This window comes from Calidris pugnax, unplaced genomic scaffold, assembly GCF_001431845.1.
Source record: "Calidris pugnax isolate Ruff unplaced genomic scaffold, ASM143184v1 scaffold435, whole genome shotgun sequence".
Lineage (NCBI taxonomy): Eukaryota > Metazoa > Chordata > Aves > Charadriiformes > Scolopacidae > Calidris > Calidris pugnax.
Window position 1 is genome coordinate 22,157 of NW_015091240.1, and position 27,871 is coordinate 50,027.

At 44.9% G+C, this 27,871-nt stretch overlaps 1 long non-coding RNA gene across 1 annotated transcript in view; it reads right to left on the reverse strand.

The window, feature by feature from the left end:
• Positions 1-25,696, reverse strand: part of LOC106898645 — a 29,990-nt gene extending 4,294 nt beyond the window's left edge. The window contains exons 1-2 of the long non-coding RNA XR_001413950.1: positions 22,192-25,696; positions 17,806-17,878 (exon numbers count right to left, since the gene is read on the reverse strand). This is a non-coding gene — a long non-coding RNA (uncharacterized LOC106898645). The remainder of the gene's footprint in view (positions 1-17,805; positions 17,879-22,191) is intronic.
• Positions 25,697-27,871: the final 2,175 nt, after the last annotated feature.

Here is a 27,871-nt window from a genome sequence, read left to right on the forward strand (position 1 = left end):
CTAAAAAGTTGCGGGGGGGGAAGTAAAAATGCTGCTCTCCACAGAACCTTGTCTATGCTCTTGTATCCCCGTAGCTGGCCTCACTTCCACCTCGGGGTATGAACTCAAACAGCTCCTAATCTGCGTAGAAAATTCAGCATTTTCTATCATGAGGGGTTCTGGACTTGATTAGTGTAATTCTGTATTAGAGGTTTGGAAAGGCTCATTTTGCTCAGTTAAAGTTAGGTCAATTATTGAATCTTATTACCAGTTCAACATGATTTAGGAGACAAGCCTCCTGAATAAAGACTTTGCAAATTTCTTTTTCAATTATTCTGGTTGGAATTATGCGATTGGACAATTATGTGGTTGGAAACCATAGCTGTACTTGTGTGGTGAGATGCTGAAGCATGAAAAATTACAACCCCAGAAAGAGAGGTATGCTGATAAGCAGAACAATAGCAATAACAAGCATGCGCCATTGAAAAATAGAGGTACAACTTACAATTTAAGTTAATGGCTTCCTTGAGAGGGATTAGCCAGAAAGATGCTGATATTCTCAAAGAATAATTGTGACTTAAGGTGAATCCAGCTTCTCAAATTAAAAGATGATTGCACATCATAGCAAGGCATGGAGAAAATAATGTATCAAGACTAGAAAAGAACATAAGTCAGAATTTTTGCTGAAAATCTCCCAGAATTCACAGTTCCATTCATTTAAATGACTGAGGTTACGGTCTTAAATTCAAAATGCCTTTAGAAATTTATTACAAACCAAGGATGAAATGTGAGCAGAGATCTGTCTATTCTCAACTAAAAAAATCCACACATTCATCTCAAAACGTAATACATACTGGCTCACAACAAGGAAGATGCAAGAAGCCCAGTATCAGCACCTTCCAATTGCTAGACAACAATTCTCTCTATTCAAGCCATCTGCCTCTTCACAAAACATGCAGAAGCTATTCAGCATCTCTATTGTGCAAGTCTGTTGTAGCAAAAATACAGGGTCAGGGCATGTATATTACCCAAAAGTAGATACAAATCAATTATAGATTAAATGCCCATCTCTGCAGAACTTAGTTTCCCGATTGCCAGTATAAAATTCCCATACATAAATCTTTTTTAATAGATTTCTTTTCCTTTTTTTCCTTTCCTTCCTTATTTCTTTCTTCCTTACAGCCCTCAAGTTGGTGATGGGATGAAGAATGGATGCAGCAGAGTTCGCTACAGTCCCAGAAATGGTTTGGCAGCTCCTAGAGAAATATGGACTAGCAGCAAGGTCTACAAAGTGCTTAAAAGTTGAGTGTAATAGCAGCAGTGGCAGCACAATTTGGTGATGCCATGTAGCCAAAAATTGCCAGGAGGAAAGCAAAAAGACGAATTCCCAGCAGTAGTTCTAAAAGTCTATTCCCTGCTTGCAGTAGGTCTCTGAGCAAAAGCCTGAATACAAGCTACACAGGCTTTTTGCTCAAATGTGGCTCATTTATAGGGCCAGGGTTAGGAAATGACACGTCCCAGTCAGCCTGCCTTGGCAAACCGACTGGTTAAAGCAGAGCACATCTGCTTAGGATGCAGATCTTAAGGGGGAAGCGCCATTTCTGGAGCATGACTATTTGCATACTGGTATTTGTAGTAATAAATAGTAATAAATCATACCAAAGTGGGCAGGGCTTTCATGTAGCAGCCAGGGTGCAATACAGCAACACTTCTGGGAATTTAAAAGAATGACTGGAAATTTCCATATAAACAGCCTCACTTCAACACAGTTTTTTCAGTTAATAAGTCTCATGGGCAAAAGCCAAGAATGGCAACCTCATGCTAAAAGCCCCAAAGCCCTTCCTTACCTCGTAGATGCCAAAAAGCAGGGAAGTGAGTTACATTGTCACTCCACCACCAGGGCCATCCATCATATATGGTGACAGCATGGCCAGGAGAGGTGGCACAGAGAAGGACATTCAGAGCACTCTTCCCTATGGGATTATGGATAGCAGTTCATTTTTGGGGTCAGCAGGGTAAGACAGCCTGCACTGCAGGTGATCCCCCCTTATGAACATCAGTGATGCTCCAGATATCCATCAGCTGAGACAATAAATCCATTTTCCATCATGTGAAAGCCTATTTCAGTTTTCTGTGACTTTTAAACTTGGTTAGATCACGGCTTGTCTTGTGTCCAGACCTGCCCTGTTCGAGTTTGGGCTTATGTCTACTGACCATGTCACTAACAGAGGGATCCAGAGCAAACATACTAAATGCTGCCCAAGTCAGTAACAGGATTTCAGCAAATATATCCAGACAATTAGGCATGCCCCAGGGTCAAATCACCCTGGCACAGCACGATAGCCAAAAGGTGCTTCTTACAAAATGCAACCATGAGGGTGAGCAGAAAGCCACGTAGAAATAACTGTGCACACACACTGTCACAGCACAGCCTCCAGATGTCAGCATCAACCCAAGCAAGAGAGAGGCACAGCACAAATGGTGCAGAAAAACCCCACTTACAGGCTATGCCTTCCAGGAACACTCTCCCGCAGTTCCTGCTCTCCTGCCTGGGATAGACAGGCAGAGAGGAGGGTTTACAGCTCACCTGGAAAAAATGCTGGGTTCACAAACAAAACCAAAGGATGTAATCCGTAGTAATGCATGCAAGAGTTTTTACATTCACGTTACACTGATGTAGACCACGTGTGCATGTAGGTGCTCATCACCTCTCTCTATCTGTGAGAGATAGATAGAAACATAGATAGATAGACAGAAGACAGATATATATATAACTTTTGGCATTAAGAATAAAAGGCTCTTTGCCAACAGTTTTATGTGAAGGCAAAAGTCAAGCCTGATGACCAGTACCTGATACTGATCTCTTGCAGTACACATCCCTGTTTGCCATACAGCTGATGAGCTCAGAAACACAGCAATCAGCCCTGGATAAAGGATCTGAGAAGGTAAGCACGGGTCAGATGCCACAGTGGTGTGAGGCAGCATACCTTCAAATCCATGTACCAGGGTCAATGTTGACTGATCAGGAAACTGGTTGTCTCCTCTATTCCCCTTGGTTTGTTAAGTCCATTTTATGCCAGTCTTTCAGCAATGTAAATTTGCCTCTTAGGAAAATAAAAAGGCTTTCAAAAATCCCATCTACGCGTCTTCTTCCCCTTAACTCTGCCCTCTCCTTACAGCCCACAAAATTTAAACGCATTCAAAATTTATTGGGATAGGAAAGGCCCCAAACGCTACTCAAAGCAGGCATTTACATTGTCCCTGTCACAGTGTGGAGCTGTGACACAGAATAAAGTCACAAGTACAGCAGCCTGACCCCAAGCATTGAGGCACCAGAGGTATGAGACCCAAGAGAGACAGCTGATCACCCTTCCACAGGCTGCAGAGAGGAGCTCAGGGTGGCAGAGAGCATCCTCCAGCCTAACCTCACACCTGCAGATAGCTGTGGGGAGATTCAGGGGCTGTTAATTTAAACACATACTCTCCCTTAACACCAGATAAAAAAATAATAACAAAGATGTCATATTCCCCAACTCTTGCAGAGCATAGAGGTATTGTTTTTACATTAATAGACCCTCAAGATCCTCCTGCACCCAAGTTTTCATCCTACGTGAAGAGCTGCACATAGCAAAGTTTGAGCAGGGCCAGGAGAGCCTGGAGGGATCATGACACAGAAGATTAATGGATCTCTTCCAGCCATAGGTTGTCAGTTAAGTCCAGCACTACTAATGCAGGATGTTGACCCGAGCACAATGACGAAGCTTTTTTTAAGTCCTCTCTGTAAAAGGCATAATCCTCGTACGCCAATGGATCATATCCTTGAGTTCCCTACGGAGCAGGACAAATGCGGAAAGAAAGGGAAAGGAAATCCCTTATTTCAAAATGGTGCAAACAGACATGTCAGGAGAATTACATCAACATGCAGCACATGTGAAATTTAATACTCCTTCTAATGCATTTAGATGAGGTAAAATGCAAAATCTATACTGCCTCTGGGAATAATTCTGGTAGGAAGCTTTCACCACTAGGAACCAAGGACTTTCTACTTACTCTGGAATTTGAGCCTTTGTTTTCAAAGCCTTCCCAAGAGACTTCAAAATCAAGTTTAATAAGTGTATGTTAATTCATTGAAGATCTGTCTTCCAGAATGAAACACCAGTGCTCTTCCCAGCAATGCCGGTGTAAATCAGGAGTGGCAGGCTTGAAAATCAGTGAACATTCATGGGGTTGCAGACAATCTGCAAAAGAGGACAGCCTGATCCCTTGTGTTACAGAAAGCCAAGATAAAACAAACACATAGCCCTTACCCTTTCCCTAGTGTCAGCTGGCATTGCTGTAAGAGTGCATCCAACTTGCTCAGGTCCTACCATCTTTGACTGTGGCCCATAAGGCTCTCAAAGGTTTATAAATGCAAGCAAGATTTGCTTTGGAGTCCTTGCAGACAGGAGGAGCCTGAGATCTTCTGGCTGATTTCCTCCTCCCCCTTTATCAGAACTATAGATACGTGATTCAGCAAAAGATACAACTCAGATGTGGCTTGAATTCAGACAGATTACTTGATGATTTCCCCCCCACCAGGCTGCAGATGATCAATGTATTATGCATGAAAATAGCTCCAGGCACAGATGGAGTGGGAGTGGAAGGTGTGAGCTGATAATGACAGCAGCCAAGCTCTGCTAAAAAAGACTCTACAACACACCTGCATATTGGGCAGAAAAAGGATACAACATGCATGAGAGACTAGCCATGGTTTAAAGAACTAAACAGTTTACTGCCAAAATGGAGGCTTATTGCAAGGATTTGAGCAGCATGGTTGCCAGACAGAACAGGGGATTAGCCTTGATGATTTAAGGAAGTGTCTTCCCATCTTGTGTTCCTGGATAATCATCGGGAGACGAGTGAAATACTTATTCTGGGTTTTGAAAGCTGAAGACAGGAAATCCAAAGTGGTGACATGGTGCTGCATCACATATTGCCTCCAGCAGGATCCTAGCTCATACTCAGCACAGTGCTGAGAACTTGGCACCAGGTCCAAAGTTGAAACAAACAGGAATTTCTCCATGGACACTTCTAGGGTTTGGATCCAAGCCCTTCAAGACCAGCACACATGGCCTGATCCTGAAGAAACAGTGGCAGTTTGGATGGGCAGCATGTCATTCACTAGGAGCCATGTGGGTATAGACTTCAAGGGGAAAATGAGTCAAGAGAGTTCCAGCACCATCTGCCAAAGGACCTCGCACTGTGACGAATAGCTTAGCAAGTGTGCTATACATAAAGACCCTTGAGGAAGAAGTAATGGTCCAAAGGAAAACCCATGACTTCTCTGGTCAGCCTTGGAACACTCTGGAGATCATTGCAAGACCAGATGCTTAAAATAAGCTCCTTCCCTTCCACAATCAAACCGTGAGAAGCAGATACTTTGTTCCTTACACAGCTTCTTTGAAGAAGCTCCAGCCTTGGGGTACACATCTGACAGCTGGAAAGACACCATTGGCTTTGCCAGACCTGAGCAGAGCTGATCCCTGATGCAATTAAATGTTGGCCTTAAATCGCCAAAGTCTGAGAATGTGCTTGTCTGGTGAACCATCACGCAGAGGCAGCAAAGCCTGACCCCATACAAAAAGATCTTTGTATGAGTCCACTCTTTGCTACCAACCCTGCTCATGGTGCCAGTGACATAATAATAGCTATAGGAAGTCTGTGTCTGAATGATCTAAAATGGGCAATAATCCTTGCATTGCTGAGACATAACAATGTTTTGGGAAGTCAGGCCAGCAAGTGTTGCACAGAGGAGATGAGCATTTTAACATTGTGCAGGGGCAAGGGCCCTATGAAGTGTAAATGTTTTACTGCTCAGAAGGTGATCTGTTCAAATTTCCTCCAAACAGAACTCATGCTCAAATTTGTGCATGGGAATAAGCACTTATGATAACACTTCACAACTTAAGCTTGCAAAGAAACCTCCCATAGAGGGAGCATCACAAGGGATAAGGTTTCAACTCACATATTGCCCATAGCCCAAGGGGTAAAAGCCCGCCTATGGGTGTGGGAACTCACCTAAAACCAAGAGCAAATGTATGATAGAAAGGATGCTTTAGGAGACTGGAGGAGCCCAGCACTCACGATGGTTCATGATGGGACATGTTACATCATGCTCTACTAGCCACCTGTCTGGGTTGTCTCAGCTTCCTTTCCACGTCCCAGCACAGCAAGCCATGTCCACAGGGCTTACTTCACACGTGCTGAGAAACCTTCAAATAGGCTTCCCTATCACTGTGGCCCAAGAGTCTCCCTAAACCGTAGGAGGACCTATCATTAGCTTCATACCCAGCCAAGACTCACCACAGACTAGTAAAAGCCCCGTCATTCCTACTCAAGTTGGCTTTAAGGTTACATTTTGTGGTGCTAGCACCACTGAGACCTGTGCATCAGTCCAGACCTGGACCCAGTCTATCCTGCATGGCTGTCCTTATGCATTTTCAAGGAGCTCAGCAGCAATTTATGGATCAAAGCTGATCAATAATGCCAGAGCCCTTTCACCATATTGCTTTCACTAAATTACTGCATCCTTTAAAAAAAATAAAACTTAGCAGACTGCAGCACAATGCCAGACAGACTGTCACTACCAAATTATGTTTATTTATTCTCTCTTTGGCTCTTGGCTTGCCCTATTACCAGCATATCTTAATGTCTCTCAGTCATCAGCATATTTGCCCTCCCTCCCTTCCCCCTACCCCGAGCTACATGTCTTCTCTCAAGTACAAAGCGGACTGACACGGCAAGTTTTTGAGCTTATTTAACACCAGCTTTATCTGAGGAGAACGAGATTCAGTGACAGCCTCAGAATTAATTACATGAAGGTGAACTCACATCACAGAGCCTGGCACAGTGTCACCGCAAACATTTTAACAGCCAGTCTCCAGCCTTCGGCTGCCTTTGTGCAGCATAAGGCAATTATTTGTACCTCTTGGTGAAACGTGTCAGCCCCCTCAGCGATGCTACAATAGAGCAAACAGGGTTCACCCTTGTTATTTGTGAGCAGGGAGAAGGAAAGGGTGTATGGTGGATCTCGGCCGTGCACGCAGCCCCTGGTGCTGCTGTGCTCAAGCTCTTCGGGGCTCTGAATGCAGTTACTTGGGTACAATCCATGCAGTGAATACTCTCTTGCAGATGAGATGCAGCCAGAATCAGTGATTTGGCCAAAATGGGTCTTGAGGCCAAGGAAGCAAAGTTTTAAGTGCAGATCTCAAACTCCTGCCCATCCTTGCTAAGCCCCACCAGCAGGGAGCAAATAGGAGACTGAACCCTACCCCCATCTCCCTTTTGCCAAGTGTCTCACCCTTTCCTCTCCCTTTTCACCTTCCCTGCATCCCAGGGTATCCCTCGTGGAAACTCTTCATCCTTCACACCCCGGATCCAACTGTTTGCCCTTCCCCTTGTTGCAGCTGTTGCAGCTGACACATTCCTACTAGTCTTTTTTCTTTTTCTTTTACAAAAAGGGACATGTTTGGGGGTTTTCTTTACAGATCTGTATTACAGATTTGCACAGAGCTGAGCTGACACTGGGGTAGCCTGCAAAGTTCATCAGAAGAAGATCACAGGAGAGCAGAGGGTGAAAATCAGCAAAGCTGTTCATTCCTTCCATTGCAACGTGCAGTTTTGCTTCAGTTTACTCAACAGCTACCAGCTCCAGGGCAAAGAAAGAGAGATGGAGGGATGAGGGGTAGCTGGGTACGGTGGACAGCAAAAGGAATTGACTGTATAAATGGGGGACTGGGACACAGGGCAGGGAACAAGCAGTGGAGGAGACATCACTGCCCTTCCTGAAGGAAAAGGGCTGTCTGCACATCCCAAACTCTTCCTCCACAGGGACTAGCTGGGGCTGTGAGGCTCTTTTAAGAAATACTAGAGGCAGATCAGGTTTACCCAGGGGTTTGGGGGCTCCTGGACCTCTTCCAATTGACTGCTGGCTGCGGAGAAACTTGGGGTGGGCTCCCTGCACATGGGGTGACAGGATGAGCCGTCAGCCAGAGGAGCCCATGAGAGCCCTGAGAGAGGAAGTTTTCCAGCTCATCAGCAGGAAAATGGGGCTATTCTTGGTGAACTTGGCCACAGAGCAAAAACAAAGTTCTTCCTCATTAGGGAGGAATTTGACAGACCTTGCCGGGAGTCGGTACCATGGCACGCAAAAGGTCAGGTCTCATTCTGAAAGCCTTTGCTCCCCTTCTGACAGCAGGAAAAATCATTTAAAATATCCCCTAAAGAACTCCTGCTTTCTCCTCCCCTCCCCCCTCCCAAATATGAAAAGGAGGAAATCACTTCAATTCGGGGAATAGCGCTGCACTGGGGATGGCCAATCTCCCTGCCCAGCCCATGGGACCCGGATCCCTTTGCTTCTGACAGCCTTGTTATTAGAAGGCCATGTCTAATTAAGAGGGGAAGGAACAATGGGTACATCTTATTCCCACAACACAATACATTGCAGAGATCACCACGTCTGTGGAGACCCATGCCACGTTAACTGTTGTGGCATGGCTGGTTGCATATGAGACTTGCTTAGTGGAAATTAAGTCCGTTTAGGTATCCCAGTTAGACCTTTAGTGCTGTCATGGCCTGGGTCTGCCTGCACCTGCCGGTCTAAAGTCTCCCAATGTTCTACCTGCCTACAAAAATGTGCCTCACAAGGGTGAAGACAAAAGGAGTCAACTCTGGCAATCATGGCCATGTCAACACGAAGGTTTCTCACCTTCACAACTGGCCACCATCACCCACCTCTGCTTCCTGTAGCTTCAGAAGAATTAGATTAATCCCAATCCCTGGAGGACTGTCTTCATAACCCATAGCACAGCGCATCCAAACCTGTGTGGAAACCATTTTGTGTCCACACTATACGGGAAAATTGACGACTGACTGTTGTCTATTGCAATCTTTTTGTACCAGCTCCGTTTGCTTCTCAAATAATTTGTGAATGTGAAATTCCACTTCTGCGATTGAAGGAAATTATTTCAATAAGATAATTTATTGTTACCCTGAACTCAGCATCTTGACTTGCTAGTTATATGGATTTTCAAACGGACTTGTACCAGTCACACATTATCCAAAACCTAGGACCTGACCTGAAGAAGTTTTGTTTCAGCTCTCATCAACTGCAGAGGTCACAGTTAAGTAAAATCAGTTTAAGCTGGGATTGGAAAACTGTGCTGCTACATTAGCAGAGAGATCAGATGACAGATTTGGCCTGGCCTCATTATCTAGCCATAAAAATGTAAGGGCCTGAAGTATTTGGGGAACGGGAATGCAGAGAGCAGGAGGGATTTCTGGGGAATCTGTATGCAGTATTTGCTGTCTGAAAAAACGAGACTGAAGGACCCCCCACCCAAACTGTCTGATGTGAGTTCTTATCTCCAACGAAAAAATGAAGCCAGGAGAATCGGTCTCTTCCTTTTGCAAACAGTTGGGGGAACAGGGGCTCCTGTGTGTCTACAACATCTCATATTTAATTTTAGCTTCATCTGTTTGGTTAGTGAGGTCACTGGAGCCCGTGTTTTAAGCAAATGTTACCCTGACCTGCCAAAGCTCTGAATTGCCTGTAGCTATACATACCCCAAAGAAACAGAGCTAATGGTGCAAGAGAATGTTATGTTAGCATTTTATGCTAGAGTTCAAATAACTGTGATCCTCATTTATTATCACACTTTTTTAAAAAAAAAAGTGAAACATGAAATGAAAAGTGTAAAATACACTTTGAGCCGTTTTGAGCCAAAAAACATTTGATGAAGCTATTTCCTGGCTGAAGTAGCCCCTGCGCCTTTTCCAGTAATTCTGTATTTAGGATTTTATTTACACAGTTCAAGGATTAAATCACAATTTCCAGTCCTCGGTACAAAAGCAAAGAAAACCCAGCCCTCCTTCCCCCAGAGCTGGGAAGCATTATCCGAATCACTGCAAGGAAACAAATGTCAGGGTACCCAGAGCAACCAGCTCCCATCAATTCCAGCCTCATTCAAACTAAAAAAAAATGAGTTTTGTGGGGGAAAACTTTCTCATGGAGCTGCAGGAATGTTAGCAAATGGTGCTTTTTGTAATGATAGCTTGTTCTGTGAATGTAATAAGCTTCTGATTTGGTCCCCAAGCCCAGCGTTGGAAGCATGCCAGGATGGAGGTGCAGGGGAACGGGCGATATTCATCACTGTTCCAGATGTGAGGTGAAGCTGAGGAGCCTGCAGGAAGCTTGGCCAGTGATAGGGAAGGTGGGCATGGCCCTGGATCTTGCAGGGTGACGCTTGTCCTAACAGGCTTTTTGACTGCTCTGCTGGGAATTGTGAGCACACTGGTGTAAACCTGGCCTCTGCACCTGCTACAGATCCTGCTCAAAGAAAAGGTGTCCCCCAAGGAGAAAAAAGCCCCTTCAGAAGTACGCATCTATCCTTATTTTTAGTCTTTAAGATAAGCCATTCTGGAAAAGGCCCTTTTCTAAATGCTGATATAACCATCTCTTCCCTAGGGATATATTCATATAGCTGCATGTGACCAAATTAGGGAAGCTCAGCAAAAGTTACTGCTAACAAAGTAAGCTATGGTGACTACCCATGTGGAGACTTTTAGCCTCCTGCAAATGCGAAGTAAAATATCCCTGCAGGGTGACTGGAGCTAATATGCTTTACTTTACATTTGCTTTTAGCTCAGAGTTGCACAAGACTTCTTGCTGGAAAAACGCTGCGGAAAAAGCACACATTTTGCTCATATGGGACCAGCAAATGTTAAAAGATTTGGTTCATCTCTCCTTCTGGCTGGTCAGTGAGTTTGAAGTTCACACACCAAGACCAAATTCCTGTGCTTCTACTACCAGAATGCTGAATGTTTCTGCGAGCACTGTTATTCATCTAGAGAAGCCACGGTCACTGCAATAGCAGACTACATTAATCAAGATAGTTCCATAAAACCATCATTTACAGACTTTCATTCACACCTTCTGTTGTTCTTTCAGTATTTGTACGTCTCCTTTCCTAAATTTGTAAGAAAGATCCTCTCCTTCCCAGAATGCAAAGAGAATGGTTGCTGATGCCTTGTCTGGATTATCCCCATGGATCTGGTACCTATTTGCTAATCACTGGCCAAAACTGCAAACAATTTGTGATTTATTTAGTTATTGCAAACTTTTGGTTTTCAAATTAGCCACTAGGTGACACCATAAATGATGGCACCATAAATAGATGGTAAGCAGTCATTCAGGAAAACTCACTGTAAACTGTTTAGAAGCCTCTGCTACGGAAAAGGAGTCATTTAAGCTATCCAGACACACACAGCTTTGTAACTGGGCTCATTCTGCGTAGTTTGAGAATGGGCAGAAAAAATATAGAAGAAAATCTGCTGATAATTCATCTCTGGAGGGTAATTTACTGGGTCTAATCAGAGCAAATATCTCTATGGCTGGAATGCTGAAATAAATTAAATATAAAGCCTTCAAGGTCATAGCTTCCCAAGCCAATAATGCAGCGCTGCTGAAGTCAGGTGGATACATTCTGGGCAAACATGCTGTGCTCCACTGTGAAAAATCTTCATCAGTTGGGTATCATGGGAATATTTGAATCAGCACTCAGGCCTGCCCTGAAAGAAAATGGAGTAAATAGAGGACATAGAGGATTCAATCTTCAAACAAGGGAACTTCAGGAGGATATTGGAGACAGGGACAGTGGGATTGAGTGCACCCGTAGGCAGTTTGCCGACGACACCAAGCTCGGTGGCGCAGTCGACACGCTGGAGGGAAGGGATGCCACCCAGAGGGACCTGGACAGGCTGGAGAGGCGGGCTCGGGCAAATCGCATGAAGTTCAACCAGGCCAAGTGCAAGGTCCTGCACCTGGGATGGGGCAATCCCAGGCACAAATACAGGTTGGGCAGAGAATGGATTGAGAGCAGCCCTGAGGAGAAGGACTTGGGAGTGTTGGTGGATGAGAAGCTCAACATGAGCTTAAGAACCCTGATGAGAGGGTTCTTAACCCCCTCTCAGCCCCGGCTGTCCCAGACAGACAGAGGCTACCACCCTACCAGCTGTGCAGCACTTCTACTTTTCTGCCTTTCAAATCCCAGCACTGAAGAGAGCTGGCTGCAGACACAACAAATACCCGCTTAACATTGAGCAGGTCCTGCTATTTAGGTAGCACCCTGGTGACCATTGATCTGGTAGGGTCAGATGTGAGCAGGAAGCAGTGGAGACCCCAGACACAGGCAAACAGCAGTGCACAGTCAGCACACAAAGGTCTCCTATTGTAGACAAGCAGGTGGACACCCTGGAAGGATCTTGGTGCCTGGTAAAGTCCTGAGCCTTTGAGGTCTGCCTTAGTAGCCCTGGGTATTGTCACCCTGGAATGCCTGAGAGTCTGCCCTGTGCCACAATGTGATGCCCTAGGATTTTGTTGCTACCATGGGTTATTTTTTTCTGATGGCTTTTGATGGCAGTAGAGGATCTTTCCATAGCAGGATTAGAATTTTTTTTTTTAATTTCTTTTTTGATAGATATACATTTCACAGTCACCTTCAACTTCATACTCATTCCTGTGAATCTCACCATTAAAAATTACTGTCTCACCCTAGCTGTTAATTTTAGATCCTGTATATAAATGCGTACACATACACATATATACATACACACACACATACAGAGTGCCATCCACTTTGACTTAGTCTCCTCTGCATATGTTATAATGTGGGATAGAAAGAAATGATCACAGACCTATTCCTCTGCCCTCCATCAGACTCTGCTTTGCTCCATCCAGAATGATCCACACCCTGAGATGAGATGGTTGTTTTGTATCTCGCCCTGTTCATCCCACCGCCTCTCGTCCTTATTTATGTGCATAGCTTTCAAATCCTGGGCTGAGTTTTCCTATGAATTGCTCTCTCTCTTTGAGACTGAAAAACTCACCAGCACTAATGGATGTATCTTCAGCCGAGCCCTGTGCCACAAAATGATATTATTATCGACCCCATTTTCAGAGTCAGGGAATAGAATCGCAGAGATAGGAAGGTCAACGTTGTTAAAAGCATCTACTAATTTGAGAAAGCATGAGGCTTGATTTTTCAGAGTACTTATTTCCATAGCACTTTACTTGGTCACAGTACAGGTCCCCTTTGACTGCATCTGCAGTCATGAGAGCTTCACCCTTGTGTCTGGCAGAAGGAGGTTGCCAGCTGGGGAGTTAAGTGACCAGCAGCACTTAATTAGTACCTGACCAGGGACACACAGCAGAATTCCCATCTGAAGCAGGCAGGGCTGGAAAAGCTCTAAGTAAACAAATCTTCCGATGGAAAATACCACATCTAGCTGCAGTCTAACAGTTTTCAACCTCTGGCCTGTTTGAGGTCAAGCCTACCAGGATGGTGCATAGATTGCTGTAAAGGTGTTCATGCCTCCACCAGAAAAACTTGAGTATGAAAATGAAAGCTGTGAGAAAGACCAAAATTTGCACATATGCCATGAAATAATAAATAAAGAGCAGGCAGGATGCTTTTCGATGAGCTGATAGACTCATCAGCTGAGCTGTCAGCTGGAAAGGAGATATTTAGCTTCCCTTTTTTTTCCAAAACAGGAGTTTCTTTTGCTGATGCCTATCTAGGCTGAGATCCTACAGTTGGGGACACTATCTCTTCCTCTTCTCTGGTCTTTATCTCAGCACTCAGCCAGAAAATCTGTTCATTTAAGCACAATTGTGGTTATCTTCAGTATCTAGACACTCTATAGAAAAGTCCGATGTGTCCTATATGTTCAGAGAAAGAATTAAGAACAAATTGATGGAAAATCCAGAGGATGGGAGGGGGACCTCCCCCCTCTGCTTCCTGTGCTCCTGAAAACCCTACACTTTTAAAAAAGGACAAAATTCCACATTTTCTGCCAAACTTTTCATTGTTTCTTTAAGCTGAGGTAATATTCCACCTTTTTTGGTGTACTTTTCTTTTTTTGCTAATATGAAGCAATAATCCTTCCAGTACAAGTTTGAGCTGGTGCTAGAATGAACTGCCATCTAATCAAATCTATGATCCAGGTTTGTTAAAATAAACCTGGTTTCATCAGGCTCAGTACTAGATAAGGGCATGTGCTTGCACAAATCTGAAATGCCGTTGAAGAATTTTGTTTTCAGGCTTTCCAGCCTGTTGCCATCCTGCCTGAATTTGGTGAGGAAGGAATATAAATGATAGAAAGCAAACTCATTTTAATATTTCCTAAGATTCACAGCTTTCACTTAGAAAAGTTGGGGGGGTTTCAACAAAATCAAAACAAGAAGAATAGATTGCAATGAGTCAAGGAGTGCTTGTTTCTGGACCTCACATTTCCAGCAGAGGTTTCCCTTTGGGGCAATGGTTTTCCTCCATGCAATGCTGAGCCTTTAGGGGCATGTTCCTGCACCTCAGGCATTTTTGCAAGGTGTCAGCCTTGCTTCTCACCTTTATTTGGCTGCACATCCATTCTGTTGGAGATCTCAAGGCAATTTTCAAAGCCCAGCAGAGCCAACAGGAAAATTTCTTATTAATCCGAGGAGCCTTAGATGTAGATGGCAGTTTACGAAGCTGTGGTGTAGGAGAGAGGCACTAAGGGAGATGGGGGAGAGACCTGGTGCAGTTCTCAAGGGTGGCTCTCCAGTGGAAAAAAAAAAAGTGCAGCAAATTAGGACAAGTGGCATATTATCTCCAAAAGCACCTGCTTTGGTATAAACAGACTGCTGACGTAGCTGCATGCACTGGGAACCACCCCACTGCTGCAGATCTTGGAAATTCAGGCTCTGAGTGCTCCCCTGGGCAGAAAATCAAGCTGGTTTCAAAGAGAAACCTCTCCTTCAGGGAGATGTGGTCCCCACCTGGGTTTCATCAACCTCCTCAGCAAAACCTAGCAAATGGCCAGGTTTTGCCCAGTCTGCTCATTCCAGCCACCAGCGCTGGCCTCGTCCCAGTGATGGTAATCTGGTGAAGCAGTGAGTCTGAACATACAATGAAAAACCTGTATTTAAGCAACCTATGAGAAAACCACCTCTTTGACTTTGGCACACATACTGCTCAAGCCACCTGAAAAGAGTAAGGGCTTTGTTCCACCCTCATCGTCATTCGTATCTAGTAAATTGGCAGGGAGTAAGGACTTCATCAGTATTTCCACGCATGCAAAACAACCCCACCCCCCAAAACCAACTCCATAGCTCATTACTCACGTCCCCAGAGAAATCAGAATAAGACACACAGAGTTTACCACCTTCAAGCAGGAAATAGCTGCCTTTCTAATGCTTGCTAATTGCTTCACTTAAAACTAGTTTGATTACTTGGCACTGAGACAGTATTTTAAACCTGAATTATTGCTTGGAACTCTCCTTTCACCTACCAAGAACCCAGGCCATTAAAAAAGTGTAGCAAAGGTCTCCCTGTGAGGCACAGGATTGCCTGTTAACTCTTTTATGAATCATAAGAGATGTTTGGTTTTTGGGACAACATCTTGGCATACATGCTGTGAAAATGAAGGTGTTATTTATTAATAGCACAGCAGACAGAGGCAAGTGCGCACGTGGAGAAATGCAGGCTGCTGAAGCAAGCCACACTATGGAGCTATCAGGCATATTCCTAAAAGCTGTCACCTTGGGGCAGGATCACATTTTCACTTTCTGAAACCAGTAGGCCAAATCCATCACTCAGGTGAAAACAAATTCTTTCTTAACTTGGCTTGACTTTGCCCAATCAAGTGGTAATTACAGGACTGATTTTAGGGGGTGAAGGACATCAGGACAGCAGTTACAGGAGCATGAGCTGTACATACTGACCTGCAGGAGTGGACTAGCTTGGGGCTTGGCTGTGCCAAACATTGTCATTAAAACTGCCTTTGTCACAGCACTTCTTTGGGATCAGAAATTAATTTGCATTTTGTACTTGACAGGAAGTTATTAAGAAATCTCCACAGCTACAGTAAAACTGATGCTTAAATTGCAATCTTTCAAAAAGAATTTGAATCTCAATACGAAGCATCAATAAGCTAGGCAGCACATCTTCATGGCACATCCATGAAAAGTCTGTTCCTGAAGGTCTCCCTTCAGGTGAGACTCAGGTCTGGGTTAAAAAACAGGCTTTGTGCCCATGGATGTATGGGGCAGCACCCGCGCAGAGATCTGCCTACATTTAATGAGAGGAAAATAATGCCATTTTTTCATCTCTGGAAGCCACTTGCAAATCTTTCCATGGGAAGCAGAAAGATGAAATATGCAGATCTAAGCAGAATAAGTACTTAGTGCTATCAGCCCAGTGATGGCTCTGAAGGTATCTTTGCAGCTGATGTTTTTAAGCCTCTGTGTCAGGCAAGAGAAAATGAAGCCATGGGCCAGTTTCTCAGCTGGTCCTGGTGACTAAATATTAGGGATAACAGAGACACCCAGATGGGTTCTTTTGCTTTACTGTGACTGAAATTGAGGGTAGGAATTGAAGATTGGCACCAAATAATCCCTTTTTCTGAGATGATGTCCCTACAAACCCCTGGAAAATGTTTTTGGCAAGACTGCCCTCAGTTCAGCCCAGAGAATGGCAGAGAGAGGGACGTGAGAGGCTAGGCACTGGTGTTCCCCTAGCCTCTTCTCGTTTTGACCCCAACAACGGCCATAGAGTTGGATGAGCTGCCACCATTTGGATCCCAAATACATTTTCTTGCACCTCCCGAACGCCAAGAAATGCAATATGCCTCAGAAAGGTATACTGGGGCAGATCTGGGGAAAAGCATCCTTTAGAAGGGTAATATCACAGAAAAAGAAGCAAGGTAACATTTAGGAAAACATCAAAGATGGGCTCTTTTATTTCAGCAAATGAAATCCAGGCAGAAAGCACAGGCCTGAAGAAATCTCTGTCACTAGACATGCCCTGGATTGGGAAATGTTCTATCATCTTTAGAACTAAATGTTTCTTGATTCATTGAATAAAGATTTTTGCATTGCAGAAAATAAAGAGAAGTTATTATCTCTTAAAAATCCCATGCATCTGAGGAAGTCCAAGACTTCCTGAGAAGCCAACATTTTACAAAGATTTTTGAGCATGAATAATTTTTTGCCCATAAATGCCACCTACTCAGAAACAAAGGAACTAAAGTAGGCTATAATTACTTCCCTACACAATAGATTTCAATTGCTCCTATCAAGAAATATTACATAATTATTATAACTTAGGTCTGTGATTATATATTTACTCAAAGGAGAATCACACATAATAGAAAGCAGTGGGATTTGCAGCTCTTCATCTATTGTGTCAACTCATGCATTTAAATTATTTGATTAGAAAACTAAAGAAAGACCTTGTGTCCTAAACAACACTTTCTCATCAGCTGTCAGGATTGAGGGAAGTGACAAATGATGGGGCATGTATATTTGTATATATAGAGAAGAATTAGAGAAGTGGGAGAATAGAAAGGAGAGGCTATGTTGTGTCCATCGGTCTGTTCATCCATCCATCCATTCCTCCATCCATCCAAGTCTTGGTCATCCTCTCTGCATGCATCTCACAAGAAATTTGCAAGGACCCGATAAATAAGATCATCTCTCCATAGAAGATGAAGACAAAGGTCAGCCTGTGGAAGAGCTCAAGAAAAATCAACTCCTCCTCATTTTCTTCTTCGTGTTATTGCAGACTCACCCTCTCCCCTCATGTCCACTGGATTCCTGGCTATTAGTACAATTTTGCAATGGAGGCAGGGCCCACAGGCACCGGGATGTGGGAGGACGAAGAGGAGGTAAGGCTTCACAGGGGCTTACCACATTTCTCAACAGTTTTGCATATCTGATTTAAACTGACTGTTTCTCATGTTCACAACTCATACCTCAGATAACGCGTGTGTCTTTGATGCTACCAGTACTTCGGATAAGTCCTCCTGCTTCGTAACCTTGGATAACCTGCAGAAAACAAGAGGCGGATGGTTATCAAAATCAGGACAAACTAGTAGCTAGAGAGAGCAGGTCTCTAAGGACAAGATGTAGGACTGCCACTGGGGAAGATGCTGGAAGGTGGTTTTCCCTTTACCACAGACACACAATATCCCTTATTGAGAGAGCTGCAGTTCACATAGTGTCCCTGTTGTGCTCAAAACAGCAACAATTTGCATTTTCTGAAAAGTAAGAAATGGAAAGTAAGAAAAAGAAAATCCTTTCAGGCCTGCAGAATGCCATAGCGATCATAGTAGCATGAGAGAGAGGAAGACACTGATTTAAATCTTGGCCTTGAGGCCAGTCGTCTGTCAGCAGACAGGGTCCCGCAACAGGGCGAGCACGTCCAGCGGCTGCAGGTCAGTCTGTGACCACTCGCTGGTGCAGAGCCAGGGCAACTTCAAAGACAAATGCCACAACAAGCTGATTTTTCATGTGTGTACATTCTTTTATTAGGAATTTTTATATTTCTGCCCAGTAATAGAATCACAGAATCTTCATGGTTGGAAGGGATATTGGAGATCATCGAGTCCAAACACACAAAAAAAACCAAACAAAAAACAAAAACAAACAAAACAACCAACAACAACAAAAAAACCCAAACCAAACAGAAAAAAAACCAAAACACACAAATACCCCCCACACACACCAAAAAAAAAACCACAAAAAAACCAAAAAATCCAAACAAACACAAACCAACAATCTCGGGCACTAGAGCATGCCCAAGAAGAAGAGCAGAAGTAATATCACAGTTTCCCAAAGTGTAACAAATCTGATGTGTCGTACATATTGGGTAGAAGTAATTTAACATGAGCGCTCTTTAATTTCATAGATCTTTATTGCTAATGGTTCCTGGTTAATGATCAGGGGTTTACTGGTTTGCTTTTTTAAAGACAAATCTTTTAAAGTCTGGATGGAGAGGGGTTTTTACAGCTGCACGGGAACAGTGACACTGATACTTGCTGAATTCTGCAGGCGATATTGAAATTCTGCCATCTACGTTAAAAGGATTTTTGAAAGTAATTTTAAAGGGACATGATCAATTTGAAGATCACTTGAAGACCTCATGATATTACAAGTAGTATTTTGGACTACCACACAAAGTCAGTTGTGGGGAGAGAAATTGATGCTCCATGCCAAATGAGCCTCTTTGCTTTGTATTTTGACAATATTTTACACCCAATTTTTAAAAGCTTCCAGGGGGAAGTTGCAACCCCATGAGCTGCCATCACTGATACTGGACGGCCAGGTAAGCCCAAGCACCGGTCACAGGCTCTTGCACTGAATCCAACACTTCCAGCAGCAGCTGAGGGCTGCAACCAGGCTCACAGGCTAACAGGGATATTCTTGACAGCAACCAGAGGCAGAGAAATGCTGGTGCCGAGTTCAAAAAAAGAGGTTTTTTTGCAACTTTTGCATCTTTTGCAACACTCCTCAGCATTAAGAGATCACTTAGAGATGCAAGAAAGCCTCCTGGTTCCAGCTGCTTTTGCTTCCACTGTGATCTCTTAGTTTTTATTACATCTTGGTTAGGAGTGTTCATTGTTCAACGAGCAGACGTCTAATTTACAAGGGGCTGGGGCTGTGCTTAATCCTCAGAGAGCAAAAATGCTTCAGAAAGGGAAAGTTCTCCCCATCAGAGAAACTTCTGGAGTGGAGACAATGACCAGATCACTTGGAAAGGAAAAACCCAGTGCAAGGAAATGCAAATCAGGTTGCAGCCTAGAAAGGGGTTGAGGAAAAGAAACACTTTGCAACTGAAAGTGTATTTTAGAGCAGGGACAGGCAAGTTTTAAACTCCTTTTCACAATCACCTCACCTGTTAGGCTTGGTTGCACATCAGGGGGGTACATTTTCTTTAACCTTCCTTTTCTGGTTAACATACCTGTAGAAGCCTTTCTTATTTTTCTTTACGTCCCTTGCCAAGTTCAGTTCTAGCTGTGCCTTGGCCTTCCTGACCTCATTCCTACACATCTTGGCAGCATCCCTATACTCTTCCCAGGATGCCTGTCCCTTCTTCCATTTCCTGTGTAGCCCCATCTTGCCCCTTAGTTTGACCAGCAGGTCTTGGCTCAACCACGGTGGTCTCTTGCCCTCCTTGCCCATTTTCCTACATGTGGGGATTGAGATCTTTTGTGCTCTATAGAGAGCATCCTTAAAGATCTGCCAGCTTTGTTCCGCTCCCTTGTCCCTGAGGGCTGTTTCCCATGGGGTCCTATTTACTAACTCCTTGAAAAGCTGGAAGTTTGCTTTCTTGAAATTTAGAGTCCTAACTGTGCTTCTGGTGAGCTTCAAACTCCTTAGGACAGTGAACTGCACTAGGGCATGATCACTGCAGCCTAGGCTACCTTCAATTTTGATATCCCTGATGATTTCACTTGCATTTGTGATCAACAGATCCAACAATGCATTTCCTCGAGTAGGGCTGTTAATTTCTTGTCGCAGGAAGTTGTCATCTAGGCACTCTAAGAGCTTCCTGGATTGTCTGCAGCCAGCTGTGTTGCTTTTCCAGCAGATGTCGGGGTGGTTAAAGTCCCCCAGCAGGATGAGAGCCTGTGATCGTGATGCCTCCTCAAGCTGGAGTAAGAAGGCATCATTGACAGGCTCCGCCTGGTCAGGCGGCCTGTAGTAGACTCCTACCACAAGGCTCCCTTTGTTGTCCCAATCCCTAATTCCTACCCATAAACTTTCAACCTGGTCATGGCTACTCTTTAGCAACAACTCTTCACATTCTAGCCACTTCTTTACATAGAGGGCAACACCTCCACCCCTTCTTCCCCTCCTGTCCCTTCTGAACAGCTTGTACCCATTGATGGCCACACTCCAGTCATAGGAGTCATCCCACCAAGTTTCCGTAATTGCTACTATGTCATAGCTTTCCTGTAGCAGGATAGCTTCCAGTTCCTCCTGCTTGTTGCCCATGCTGTGTGCATTAGTGTAGAGACATTTCAGCTGGTCTGCTGGCCACGTCACGTTCTTAGAGGGACACTCCACTGATCCCCCAAGATGCTTTGTGGCTCCAACCCTCCTGTCTCCTATTACCTCAGGGGCTCTTGGTCCATTATTTCTTGCTTCAAGTCCAATGGCAGGCTGGAGGGTGTCCTTAAGCTCGTCTCTAGTGCTCCTGTATTTAACCCCCTCCCCCTTCAAGCCTAGTTTAAAGCCCTTTTGACAAGCCATGCCAACTTATGTGCTAGGATCTTCCTGCCCTTCTGAGACAGATGTTCCCCATCTGTTACTAGCAGACCTTGTGCCATATGAAGTTTGCCAAGGTCGAAAACCCCAAAATTTTGTTTGTGGCACCATTCCCTAAGCCACTTGTTAATCATGAATGACTTTCTATTCCTTTCAGTATTACAACCTGCAACCAAGGGTATTGATGAAAAAATAATCTGTGCCCCTGATCCCTCAACTAGTTTTCCCAGTGCCTTGAAGTCCCTTTTGATTGCTTTTAAACTTCTGGTTTCAACCTCATCATTTCCCACCTGCATAACTAGTAATGGATAGTAATCAGAGGGCTTTACCAGACTAGGCAGCCTTCTAGTGACATCTCTGACCCGGGCCCCTGGGAGGCAGCACACTTCCCTGTGGGAAGGATCTGGCCGACATATGGGGCCCTCTGTTCCCTTCAGAAGGGAATCCCCAATAACAACTACCCTCCTCTTTTTTTTTGGGGTACAAGTACTGATATGAGGGGGGGACTGGTTTGCTTTAGGCAACCCCCCAGCCCCCAGATGATGTTTCTTCTACTTTCTTATTTGCCTCTCCCTCAACATCCAGTGCACCATACTTGTTGTGCAAGGGCAACTGGAAGGGTGAGGGGGGCTGCAAGAGGTTTTCCTTGCCTCTCCTACCGGGCACCTGTGTCCATTCCCCTCTGCTCATTGGGTCACCTCCCTCTCCTGAGGGGATCTGCAGAGCCTTGCACAACAAATCCAACTCTCTTTCACTTTCCCTTATAGACCTTAGTCTTTCCACCTCTTCCTTCAGTTCAGCCACCTCATCCTTCAGTTCAGCCACTAGACTAAGCAGATCATTGATCTGCTCACACCTCACACAGGTGTTGACTCCACAGCCTTCCAGTGCAAGTGCCAGGCTCCAGCACTCGCTGCAGCCCGTTGCCTGGGTGCCTGCATGTTTGTGTGCAGCCTCTGCTAGGGCACGCTCAGTTTTTTTAACAGCCTTCTGCCGAGTTGTAACCATGGTTTTATCTCTTTGCTGCCCGAAGTTGCGCACACTGCTCAGCTCTCGTTATTGAGAAGGCCGGGCCTGCCTGAACTCACCTGTCACGCGCCGCACTCCTGTGAGGCCGCTACCGCCGCTCCGCCGCGCGCCTGAGGGCCTGCTCCGGCCGCGTTTAAATCTCCGCGAGTCCTGGCCACGCCCCCTCCGCTCCTGATTGGTTGTTGCGGGCTTCCGGGTTCCCGCTGGGGCTGGGGCTGTGAGCTGGGGGTCCCTGAGCTCGGAAACCCCTCTGTACAGCGGGATCCAACCCTCTCCCCGGGCTCACCTCGGTTCTTGCCGCTGCCGCCGCTTCGCCGAGCGAACTCCAGAAGTGCCGTAGGGGCGATCTCTTTTCCCTGAGCAGATGGTAGTGATGCAGAGATCTTTGCTGCAGGTTTACAGAGCTGAATGAGATGGGGACGGACGCTAATGCACAGGCCAACACAAACCGGGGGGAACGGAAGGAAGGTGTGGGCAGGAATCCTGGAGCAAGCAGAGGATGCTTGCAGCTGGGTGGCGTGGTCAGAGCTCCCCCTCCTGATAGCTCAGCTCTGGCCCTTCAGGGACATGACCTGGGCTGTTACCCTCTCTGCGGGGATGGGAGCAGTGCCAGGACTTTTGCCAGTGTCTCTCAGCTCTCTAGGAATCACCTGACTTTATATTCAAACTCCTTTTCTGGTCAAATAGCTAGAAAAAAATATAAAGCAATTACATGTAGCTGTAATTAAGTTCAAGGTAGCACTGGTGTTGTTCAATCTTCAGAAAATAGCCTAACATTGCTATCTACCTGATAAGCTGGAATTTCCTTCCAGTCTGACAAGGCAATATGTTACAGCCTTTTAATTGGGGAATGGTAGATTTTCTTTTTCTTTCCCTCACACTGGTGATCCCTGTGTAATTTAATTCAGAAATGCCATTGTGCTAGGCTGGCTGGAAGGGAAAATCTTCACACTTAAAGAACTGATACAGAGAGCCAGTTCCTTATGAATAGCTGAACATATACTGCAGCATCTTGCCATATTAAGACTTTTCTAATTTGGCTTTACATTTCCTAGAAGCCTTTGAACAAAATGTGGGAGTCAGTGGGGCCACAGACCCAGAGGGAGCACCCAGCTTGTCACCATTTATTTTATCCTCTGATTTCATTTGGATTTCAATTAGAGTCATCATGGGAGCAGAGAAACAAACCAAAAAAACCCCACTAAATAGCAAAATCCATAAATACATTCTACAGCCATTGCATTTTGCAATCTAATTACTTTAACATGTAGGGATGGGGGAGGTGGTTATTACTCACAATACCAGAAAGCTTTCATGGAATAACACAGAATTATTAAACTTTTCAGAAAGAATCCAGTTTGCAGTTCCCACTGCATGTTTACCTGGGCAATTTTCCCTTTTCCTGTGGCAGAGAATCACTTTGTATTACACTTTCCCACCTATAAAAGAAGCCCTTGTTCACAGTTTCCCTGAGGTGCTCATAATGTTATTGGTTATGTGCTAAGAAGTTGGGGTTGCTCTGAATTCCTGACTTGTGGCTCTCCAGTTCAAAAAGTAAATACATTTGCTGAGTTAGCTAGGCTTCATGGTGCCCAAAATCCCACAGGGAATGAAATGTCCTGTTGGGGGAAGCTTTGAAACTCTAGTTGCTTCACACTACTTCTCTTGGGCAGGAGAGTATACAAAGCATGCTTCTGTGCCGTATTTACTGGGGTTTTGTGGATCCAGTCCATAAGAGCTGCATTGAACCTTTGCAGAGGGGAGAGGTCTCCCCTTGGAAATGTGCAGGATGCAATGGAAAAAAAAAATAAAATAAAATTCCGTGTTTTCCACTCCTTACTGAGTCCCTTGTGCCCTGCATGCAGGTGGCTGCCTGAAGATGAAGAAAACACTCACGGGTGAAGGGCAAAGCAAGCAAAACAGTAACTTTCCTGGCTCAGATGCAGGTACTAAAAATAAATAAATAAATAGATCCAAGGCCAGTTGGTGCACAGGACGCCTGCGGTACGCGTGCCCCTGCCACCACCACAGCTCAACCGCTGAGTGCTACAGGAACCACTCGCTGTGACGCTGAGAGCAGGGACACGCTGCAGATGTGTCCCCTGACACCACAGCCTGCTCTTCCAGCATGGCGGCTTTCTTCACTGAACACCCACAGGCAAAAGAGCCTTCGAAAAATGCCTGTGGGAAGACACAGCTTCTCAAATTATTTTCTTCATTTCTTCCCGTGCTCATTAGATCCATGTGAGACCTGGTGGACCCTACTCTGGGGTTTGGAGCGGGGGACTGTTAAGGCAGGATGAACCACTTGAGCACCAGTTAATTTAGCTGAGGAAGTGCTGCCTAATTAAAAATTAATAGTAGCAGTTTGAGATAGATTTTTTTTTTTGGATGGAAGGTGTCTGCTGTTCAGCCCAGCTTTCTCCAATGGGAAGAAGTCCCTCCCAAATCAATATTGCCCTGCCCCGAAGCCCTCTCCCCATGAAAAACACATGCAACAACCTCCTGGGGTGGAGAGGACTGGAGAGGATGCTGATTGCCAGAGACTTGGCGAAAGGTGACAGAATCCTAAAGTGCAAAGGCTGGACTGTCTTCTCCTTCCTTGCAGAGCATGCTGTGGCAATAGCTGCAGGGCCTGGTGTGTACAGCTGGCGTGGCATTATCCTGGGAGGAAGGGTGTTACCGATGCCATTTCCATGCCATCCCAGCTGTGGCAAAGCAGTAACATGTCTGACAGCTCACCCTCCCTCCAGGAGTCATGCGTGTGCTCAGGACACACCCCAGCAGCTCATCATTTCTGATCACGGTGGATCACCGGTTATGCTCACACACACAAAGCACACGCAAGCAGGCAGCACGACTGGCACACTATCTCCTCACTTACAATGAAAATTCCTTGCTGCCTTAGGCTCCCTAATCTGAAATTCTACATTGGCCACAGCTGATCGCAGAGCAGGGCGTGGGGTGGCTGCAGAGCAAATCACAGCTCAGCACTCCAGATGTTTGCACTCGCCCCTAACACCCATGTCGTATTGCCATCAGACACATTCCAGAAGTCCTCATTTTCTAGGCATGAAAGCATTTTAACAATAAACAGAAATTCTTCCTATTACATGGTTATATTTGGCTGCTGAAAGCAGACTCTTATTAAGCTAGGCAGAGAGCAATTAATGTTGTGTAGAGAGCAGTCTTCCACTTGGCAAAAATCTGGACTAATATATCCTTCCCACCTCCAGCAGCTGGGACCACAAGTTAAGGCTCCAAGTTTACAAAAGCTTATTAAGACGCTTGCTGTAAGCATGTGAGCAGCTCCACTAAAATTGGAGCCTGGTGAAAATCTGGCTATAATGAGATCTGTGAAGGTTTTAGCACTGAATTTAATGGGGATGGTGTTTTCTCTGTGAGGACCAAAGGGTTTTACTTTCATTTCACTCCTTCCTGCCACTAGCAGCCTGGATGGATATTTCTTCATTGGTGTGCTGGACATTGAAATACTACAGAATTGGATTTCAAACCTGATTGAGCTGGAAGATCTTCACTGACTAAAATCTTCAAAGTTCTTTATTTCTACCTTTTTTCTAAGGGAGTCTTGATGCTCTTCTCGTGGTTTTGCAGCACAACGCAGCTCCTAAAGCAAGAAAAAAACAACACAATGCAACTGAGCCACAAATTGCTTCACAATTACTTTTACTACCTAATTTGGTGCATGAGGCTTGCTCTTTGCATACTGTAATCCTGCGACAAACTCAGGAACAGCCCAAAAGGCCACAGAATTGATGAGATACTCGTAATCATTTCTCTCATGTTGCAGCTGTGACAGAGGCCCTGGAGAATTTGCCCAGCATGATATTTGCAAATGCCTGTTCGCCTCTGTATTTGCTCAACTGCTGCTGAGGATGATGTTCTTCCTACCGCCCTACTCCCATCCAGCAGGCGCAGCTGTACCACCTGGGAAGTGCAATCTGGACCAACTTTCATGGGACTCTCTGTCCAGGCTTGCTGTCTGCCTGCTATTGGTGTGTTTGGGACGTGGAGCAATGATCAGACCACAGCTCAGGCTGTAGTCACTCATGCTCAGCAAGCCAAAGGCTCAGGATGTTACAGGATTTATAGATTTTTGCAGTGAATTATAGTGATCATTGATGAGACAGGGAAGTTACATTAAAACCACTAACTCCACAATGAAAGGGCTTTTATACGCTCTTTTGCAGTGGTAGTTATGGCTGTCAATTTCACACAATTCACTTTCAAGCACAAGAGCAGCACAAACTGGTTTAAGACGATTTCTAAATGATGAATGCTGACTTGAAAGGTTTCCAGTACAACATAATTACTCTGCATTAATGTGCAATACACAATGGTCTGTATCTATCTCAATGGGAATCTCAGTGGAGCTTCGTGGGCTCCGTTCCAAGTACCCTCTGTTGGGAGTCGTGCTGAGTCCCACAGGCTGACAGACAAATAGATCCCACATTCATTCCTGAATTATTTCTGTGCAGAATCAGATACGAGAGATCCAGGGTCATATTCACTGGTGTGTGGCAGCACACAATTGTACTCAGCTGTAGTGAATACAGACCATTTTATTGTCCCTCCATGGCCTGATATATTTTGCTTTGGCTAATATATGCACCCCTTAATCTTTAGTCACGCAGAGACAGACAACTCTAATGAACTCCCTACAGCTTTAGATTAAAATACTTTTTCAATATGTGAGGTCAGGGAGGGGAGACTCAACCACTTCTCCTGAGCAAAGGCCAAATTGAATGAAGAATTAATTTACTTATTTCCAGCTAAACACCACATACTTTGAGATTTCACCTAGCCCTCACAATGATCTGTAATCCTCTATAATGATTGTCCTTCTGCAAAGAGCATCCCAGTACTGTTGTTGGGTGGATAATGAAATACTCAGGTTCAACTTTCACATCCTCCTGATCAGCTTTTGAATATCTCAACATTCAGCAGTTATTGCTTTTTTTAATCAGTGCTAGAGGCCCAGGTACCCTGGCGATAAGCAGAGAGAATAAATGCATTCAGGAAAAAAAAACCCTCTTACTAATCAGCTCTTGTTCCAGAGTTATAACTTCTCTCCAAAGCTGAGAGCTATTAGAAGCAGGGATTTTCACCTGGGCTCATTTCCAATCAGGATGTATTAGTTTTGTATCACCATGCTGCTCTTAGCCCAGGGGTCATGGCACACTGCAACCTCATGGGAAAGAGCTGGTGGGACACTAGACAAACAAGATCAGCCCTTGTTGCAGCCAGCAAGTCCTCCTCCAGTATCTCCAGCCCATGGGATGGAGGGCCGACATCATATTAACAATAGAGGTGACTCTGCTTCCCTGTTTGGTTTTGTGCTGCCAAATGCCTGGGGTGGAGGCAAACGTGAAGGGGCTGTTAAAAGGACTTGGAGGAGTAAAAACAACGGTACAGAGAAGTGCACTGCAGATAGGCAGCTTCAAATGCATGAAGATAAAAATGCCTGGATACATCCCAGGTGGAGCAAGTTATTCTTTGCAGAGTTAAGCCTTGGATCAAAGAAGACCTCAAACCTCCCGCATGGGGTCTCTCCCATGGGAGACAGTCCTCCATGGACTTCTTCAACATGAGTGCTTCCCACACTCTGCAGTTCTTCACGAACAAAACTGGCAATGTAGGCAGGTATACTGATAAAACTGTACTTTAACCAAAAACATGCATCTGAAATCCCAGGACTAACTCACACATCTCTTTTCC